The sequence below is a fragment of the Triticum aestivum genome, chromosome 3D (genome assembly GCF_018294505.1).
Source record: "Triticum aestivum cultivar Chinese Spring chromosome 3D, IWGSC CS RefSeq v2.1, whole genome shotgun sequence".
Taxonomy (NCBI): Eukaryota; Viridiplantae; Streptophyta; class Magnoliopsida; order Poales; family Poaceae; genus Triticum; species Triticum aestivum.
In genome coordinates this window covers 234,622,351-234,630,142 of record NC_057802.1, presented here as the reverse complement: position 1 = coordinate 234,630,142, position 7,792 = coordinate 234,622,351, and positions in this window count along the sequence as shown.

The following is a 7,792-nucleotide window of genomic DNA, read 5'->3' as shown; positions in this document are numbered from 1 at the left end:
TGGTGGGAGATGGAGGAGGGAGCTAGGGAGGGAGGGGGCGATGGTGGCGGGATGGAGGAGGGAGGGGATGTAGGAGGGAGGGGGCGACGGCGGCAGCAGCTGGCGGCACTGCGACGGCGCCGGACGACGGGGTGAGGGAGGGGATGGAGGAGGGAGTGGAGGTGAAGAGTAAGGGGCGGCCGGCCGGGCGGAGAAGATAGGATGGCATTAGCTGTAGCGCACTTTAGGGAAACGCACTACTACTAAGCTATGTAGCAGTAGCGCATTCTACTGTAACGCGCTACTGCCAAGGCTAACCATATAAAAATAAACATAAAAAATACATTGGTCATGAATGATCTTTTTGTGTAGAATCTAAATAGTCAACATGAATCCTCACATGTTTAGGTACATGTGAAGATTCATATTGCGGCCACAAATCCTACACATAGAGTTCAACGAAGACCAAGTGCTTGTGATAGTTTGAGAAGTAACATATTTAAGGTGGTAAACACCATGTTCGCTTAGCAGTATGAGGCTAAAGAGGGGACGCTACTTAGCAGAAGCGTGTGTACGCGAAACGCGCTACTCCTAAGTACTTTAGCAGTAGCACATCTAAGGGAAGAGCGCGACTACTATACCTAGTCTGGAGCCAACACCCTGGCAATTTTAGTAGTAGCGCTCTTCTCAACTGGCGCGCTACTGCTAAACTGATTTTAGTAGCGCAGTTTTATAAAGAGCGCTACTGTTAATTAGCAGTAGCGTCTGTTTTTAAACCGCGCTGCTGGTAAGTTTCTGTGTATAAGGTTTTCCCTTGTAGTGTTAGTCCACCTAGTAAGGACAAACATTGCATTCTCTGCACATGATCTATGATCTGGGGAATCCCATTTGGTTGAAAATTCATAAAAATATGGCGACTATATAAGCCTTATTCTCCTTGTTTTTGCCGTGTGGCATGCCGTAACGTACGTGTGTGATAGCCAATAATAGGAGGGTATTCATGGCATCGGTCAATATATATGTGGAAACAATATATCCACTATGGAGGACACAAAATTTTGGGGCGGCGCACCAGAACGCGTCACGAGAAAATGAAGTTCTTTCAAGGACTGCCATATAAAGGACCGGAGTTCACAGAAACGGTCATAACTTTGTCATTCAGAGTCTGTTTCGGACCCACAAGTACTCAAAATGCTCGCGACGGGCGTGGAAATCTAGAAAATACTTTCGGCTTCTGTAGGAGGCCTGGAGAACCCTCAAATCCGGCCCCTTAGCAGGACTTTTTTCCCCTGAAAGTCAAAGAACATCATTTGCCGCTGCTTTTCAGAAAAGTTTCTGAACCCATTGGCACTCCTTTGGAAGGAAATCCGAGAGATTATTGTGAGTATAAACATTAGTCCGCCTAGTAAGGACAAACATTGCAATCTGCACATGCTCTATTATCCGGGGAATCCCATTTGGTTGTAAATTGAAGAAAATAAGGCAACTATAAGCCTTATTGTCCTTGTTTTTGCCGTGTGGCATGCCGTAACGTACGTGTGTGACAACCAATAATAGGTGCACATTCCTGGCATCGGTCAATATATATGTGGAAACAATATCTCCACCATGGAGTGCACAAAATCTTGGGGCGGCGCGCCAGAACGCCTCACGAGAAAATGAAGTTCTTTCAAGAACTGTCATCTAAAGAACGGGTGTTCACAAAAAGGTCATAACTTTGCCATTCGGAGTCCGTTTCGTACCAACAAGTACTCAAAATGCTCTCGACGAGCGTGGGAATCTAGAAAATACTTCCTGTTTGCGCAGGAGGCCCAGAGGACCCTCAAATTCAGACCCTAAGCAGGGCTTTTTGCCACTGAAAGTCAAAGAACATCATTGCCCGCTGCTTTTCAAACAAGTTTTTGAATCCATTGGCACTCATTTGGAAGGAAATCTGAGAGATTATGGTGAGTATAAACATTACTCTTCCTGCTAAGGACAAACGTTCCATTCTTCACATGCTCTATGATTCGGGGAATCCCGTTTGGTTGTAAATTCAAGAAAAGAAGGCAACTATAAGCCTTATTCTCCTTGTTTTTGCTGTGTGGCATGCCGTACCGTACGTGTGTGACGGCCAATAATAGGAGGGCATTCCTTGCATTGGTTAATATATATGTGGAAACAATATCTCCACTATGGAGGACACAAAATTTGGTGCGGCGCGCCAGAACGCGTCCCGAGAAAATGAAGTTCTTTCAAGGACTGCCATATAAAGTACATGTTCACTAAAACGGTCGTAACATTGTCATTCGGGGTCCGTTTCGGACCAACAAGTACTCAAAATGCTCGTGACGAGCGTGGGAATCTAGAAAATACTTCCGGCTTGCACAGGAGGCCCGGAGGACCCTCAAAGTCGGCCCCTAAGATGGAATTTTTGCCCTTGAAAGTCAAAGAACATCATTTCCTGCTGCTTTCCAGACAAGTTTCTGAACCCATTGGCACTCCTTTGGAAGGAAATGCGAGAGATTATCGTGGGTTTAAACATTAGTCCAACTGGTTAGAACAAACATTGCATTCTGCACATGATCTATGATCCGGGGAATCCAATTTGGTTGTAAATTGATAAAAATATGGCGACTATATAAGCCTTATTCTCCTTGTTTTTGGCGTGTGGCATGTCATAACGTACGAGTGTGATAGCCAATAATAGGAGGGTATTCATGGAATCGGTCAATATATATGTGGAAACAATATCTCCACTATGGAGGACACAAAATTTTGGGGCGGCCGCCAGAACGCGTCACGAGAAAATGCCATATAAAGGACCGGAGTTCACAAAAACGGTCATAACTTTGTCATTCAGAGTCTGTTTCGGACCCATAAGTACTCAAAATGCTCGCGACCCGCGTGGAAATCTAGAAAATACTTTCGGCTTGTGTAGGAGGCCCGGAGGACCCTCAAATCCGGCCCCTTAGCAGGACTTTTTTCCCCTGAAAGTCAAAGAACATCATTTACCGCTGCTTTTCAGAGAAGTTTCTGAACCCATTGCACTCCTTTGGAAGGAAATCCGAGATATTATCATGAGTATAAACATTAGTCTGCCTGGTAAGGACAAACGTTACAACCTGCACATGCTCTATGATCCAGGGAATCCCATTTGGTTGTAAATTCAAGAAAATAAGGCGAATATAAGCCTTATTCTCCTTGTTTTTGCCGTGTGGCATGCCGTAACGTACGTGTGTGACAACCAATACTAGGTGCACATTCCTGGCATCGGCCAATATATATGTGGAAACAGTATCTCCACTATGGAGGACACGAAAACTTGGGGCGGCGCCAGAACGCGTCACGAGAAAATGAAGTTCTTTCAAGGACTGCCATATAAAGGGTAGTGTTCACAAAAACGGTCATAACTTCGTCATTCAGAGTCTGTTTCAGACACACAAGTACTCAAAATGCTCGCGACGAGCGTGGGAATCTAGAAAATACTTTCGGCTTGTGCAGGAGGCCCGGAGGATCCTCAAATCCGGCCCCTGAGCAGGACTTTTTGCCCCTGAAAGTCAAAGAACATCATTTGTCGCTGCTTTTTATACATGTTTCTGAACCCATTGGCACTCCTTTGGAAGGAAATCTGAGAGATTATCGTGAGTATAAACATTACTCCGCCTAGTAAGGACAAACGTTCCATTCTGCACTTGCTCCATGATCCGGGGGATCCCATTTGGTTGTAAATTCAAGAAAATAAGGCGACTATAAGCCTTATTATCATTGTTTTTGCCGTGTGGCATGTCGTAATGTACGTCTGTGACAGCCAATAATAGGAGGGCATTCCTAGCATTGGTTAATATATATGTAGAAACAATTTCTCCACTATGGAGGACACAAAATTTGGTGCGGCGCGCGAGAACGCGTCCCGAGAAAATGAAGTTCTTTCAAGGACTTCCATGTAAAGCACATGTTCACTAAAACGGTCATAACATTGTCATTCAGAGTCCTTTTCGGACCAACAAGTACTCAAAATGCTCGCGACGAGCGTGGGAATCTAGAAAATACTTCTAGCTTGCAAAGGAGTCCCGGAGGACCCTCAAATTCGGCCCCAAAGATGGACTTTTTGCCCCTGAAAGTCAAGGAACATCATTTCCCGCGCCTTTTCACACAAGTTTCTAAACCCATTGGCACTCTTTTGGAAGGAAATCCGAGAGATTATCGTGAGTATAAACATTAGTCCAACTGGTTAGGACAAACACCGCATTCTGCACATGATATATGATCCGGGGAATCCCATTTTGTTGTAAATTCATGTAAATATGGCGACTATATAAGCCTTATTCTCCTTTGTTTTTGCCGTGTGGCATTCCATAATGTACGTGTGTGATAGCCAATAATAGGAGGGTATTCGTGGCATCGGTCAATATATATGTGGAAACAATATCTCCACTATGGAGAACACACAATTTTGGGGCAGCGCGCCAGAACGCGTCACGAGAAAATGAACTTCTTTCAAGGACTGCCATATAAAGGACCGGTGTTCACAAAAACGGTCATAACTTTGTCACGGAGTTTGTTTCGGACCCACAAGTACTCCAAATGTTCGGGACGAGCGCGGGAATCTAGAAAATACTTTCGGCTTGTGCAGGAGGCCCGAAGGGACCTCAAATCGGCCCCTGAGCAGGACTTTTTGCCCCTGAAAGTCAAAGAACATCATTTGCCGCTGCTTTTTAGACAAGTTTCTGAACCCGTTTTCACTGCTTTGGAAGGAAATCCGAGATATTATCATGAGTATAAACATTAGTCCGCCTGGTAAGGACAAACGTTGCAACCTGCACATGCTCTATGATCCAGGGAATCCCATTTGGTTGTATTTCAAGAAAATAAGGCGAATATAAGCCTTATTCTCCTTGTTTTTCCCGTGTGGCATGCCGTAACGTACGTGTGTGACAACCAATACTAGGTGCACATTCCTGGCACCGGCCAATATATATGTGGAAACAGTATCTCCACTATGGGGGACACGAAAACATGGGGCGGCGCCGGAGCGCGTCACGAGAAAATGAAGTTCTTTCAAGGACTGCCATATAAAGGGTAGTGTTCACAAAAACGGTCATAACTTTGTCATTCAGAGTTTGTTTCGGACACACAAGTACTCGGAATGCTCGCGAGGAGCGTCGGAATCTAGAAAATACTTTCGGCTTGTGCAGGAGGCACGGAGGATCCTCAAATCCGGCCCCTGAGCATGACTTTTTGCCCCTGAAAGTCAAAGAACATCAGTTGTCGCTGCTTTTCATACATGTTTCTGAACCCATTGGCACTCCTTTGGAAGGAAATCTGAGAGATTATCGTGAGTATAAACATTACTCCGCCTGGTAAGGACAAACGTTGCATTCTGCACATGCTCCATGATCCGGGGGATCCCATTTGGTTGCAAATTCAAGAAAATAAGGCGACTATAAGCCTCATTATCATTGTTTTTGCCGTGTGGCACGCCGTAACGTACGTGTGTGACAGCCAGTAATAGGAGGGCATTACTGGCATTGGTTAATATATATGTGGAAACAATATCTCCACTATGGAGGACACAAAATTTGGTGCGGCGCGCGAGAACGCGTCCCGAGAAAATGAAGTTCTTTCAAGGACTGCCATATAAAGCACATGTTCACTAAAACGGTCATAACATTGTCATTCGGAGTCCTTTTCGGACCAACAAGTACTCAAAATGCTCACGACGAGTGTGGGAATCTAGAAAATACTTCTAGCTTGCACAGGAGTCTCGGACGACCCTCAAATTCGGCCCCTAAGATGGACTTCTTGCCGCTGAAAGTCTAGGAACATCATTTCCTGCTCCTTTTCACACAAGTTTCTAAACCCATTGGCACTCTTTTGGAAGGAAATCCGAGAGATTATCGTGAGTATAAACATTAGTCCAACTGGTTAGGACAAACATCGCATTCCGCACATGATATATGATCCGGGGAATCCCATTTTGTTGTAAATTCATATAAATATGGCGACTATATAAGCCTTATTCTCCTTGTTTTTGCCGTGTGGCATTCCATAATGTACGTGTGTGATAGCCAATAATAGGAGGGTATTCGTGGCATCGGTCAATATATATGTGGAAGCAATATCTCCACTATGGAGGACACACAATTTTGGGGCAGCGCGCCAAAACGCGTCACGAGGAAATGAACTTCTTTCAAGGACTGCCATATAAAGGACTGGTGTTCACAAAAACGGTCATAACTTTGTCATTCGGAGTTTGTTTCGGACCCACAAGTACTCAAAATGCTCGGAACGAGCGCGGGAATCTAGAAAATACTTTCGGCTTGTGCAGGAGGCCCGAAGGACCCTCAAATCTGGCCCCTGAGCATGACTTTTTGCCCCTGAAAGTGAAAGAACATCATTTGCCGCTGCTTTTTAGACAAGTTTCTGAACCCATTGGCACTCCTTTGGAAGGAAATCCTAGATATTTTCATGAGTATAAACATTAGTCCGCCTGGTAAGGACAGACGTTGCAACCTGCACATGCTCTATGATCCAGGGAATCCCAATATGTTGTAAATTCAAGAAAATAAGGCAAATATAAGCCTTATTCTCCTTGTTTTTGCCGTGTGGCATGCCGTAACGTACGTGTGTGACAACCAATACTAGGTGCACATTCCTGGCATCGGCCAATATATATGTGGAAACAATATCTCCACTATGGAGGACACGAAAACTTGGTGCGGCGCCAGAACGCGTCACGAGAAAATGAAGTTCTTTCAAGGACTGCCATATAAAGGGTAGTGTTCAGAAAAATGGTCATAACTTTGTCATTCAGAGTCTGTTTCGGACACACAAGTACTCAGAATGCAAGCGACGAGTGTGAGAATCTAGAAAATACTTTCGGCTTGTGTAGGAGGCCCGGAGGATCCTCAAATCCGGCCCCTGAGCAGGACTTTTTGCCCCTTAAAGTCAAAGAACATCATTTGTCGCTGCTTTTCATACATGTTTCTGAACCCATTGGCACTCCTTTGGAAGGAAATCTGAGAGATTATCGTGAGTATAAACATTACTCCGCCTGGTAAGGACAAACATTGCATTCTGCACATGCTCCATGATCCGGGGGATCCCATTTGGTTGTAAATTCACGAAAATAAGGCGACTATAAGCCTTATTATAATTGTTTTTGCCGTGTGGCATGCCGTAACGTACGTGTGTGACAGCCAATAATAGGAGGGCATTCCTGGCAATTGTTAATATATTTGTGGAAACAATATCTCCACTATGGAGGACACAAAATTTGGTGCGGCGCGTGAGAACGCGTCCCGAGAAAATGAAGTTCTTTCAAGGACTGCCATATAAAGCACATGTTCACTAAAACGGTCATAACATTGTCATTCGGAGTCCTTTTCGGACCAACAAGTACTCAAAATGCTCGCGACGAGTGTGGGAATCTAGAAAATTCTTCTAGCTTGCAAAGGAGTCCCGGAGGACCCTCAAATTCGGCACTAAGATGGACTTTTTGCCCCTGAAAGTCAAGGAACATCATTTCCTGCTCCTTTTCACACAAGTTTCTGAACCCATTGTCACTCTTTTGGAAGGAAATCAGAGAGATTATCGTGAGTATAAACATTAATCCAACTGGTTAGGACAAACATTGCATTCTGCACATGATATATCATCCGGGGAATCCCATTTTGTTGTAAATTCATATAAATATGGCGACTATATAAGCCTTATTCTCCTTGTTTTTTCCATGTGGTATTCCATAATGTACGTGTGTGATAACCAATAATAGGAGGGTATTCGTGGCATCGGTCCATATATATGTGGAAACAATATCTCCACTATGGAG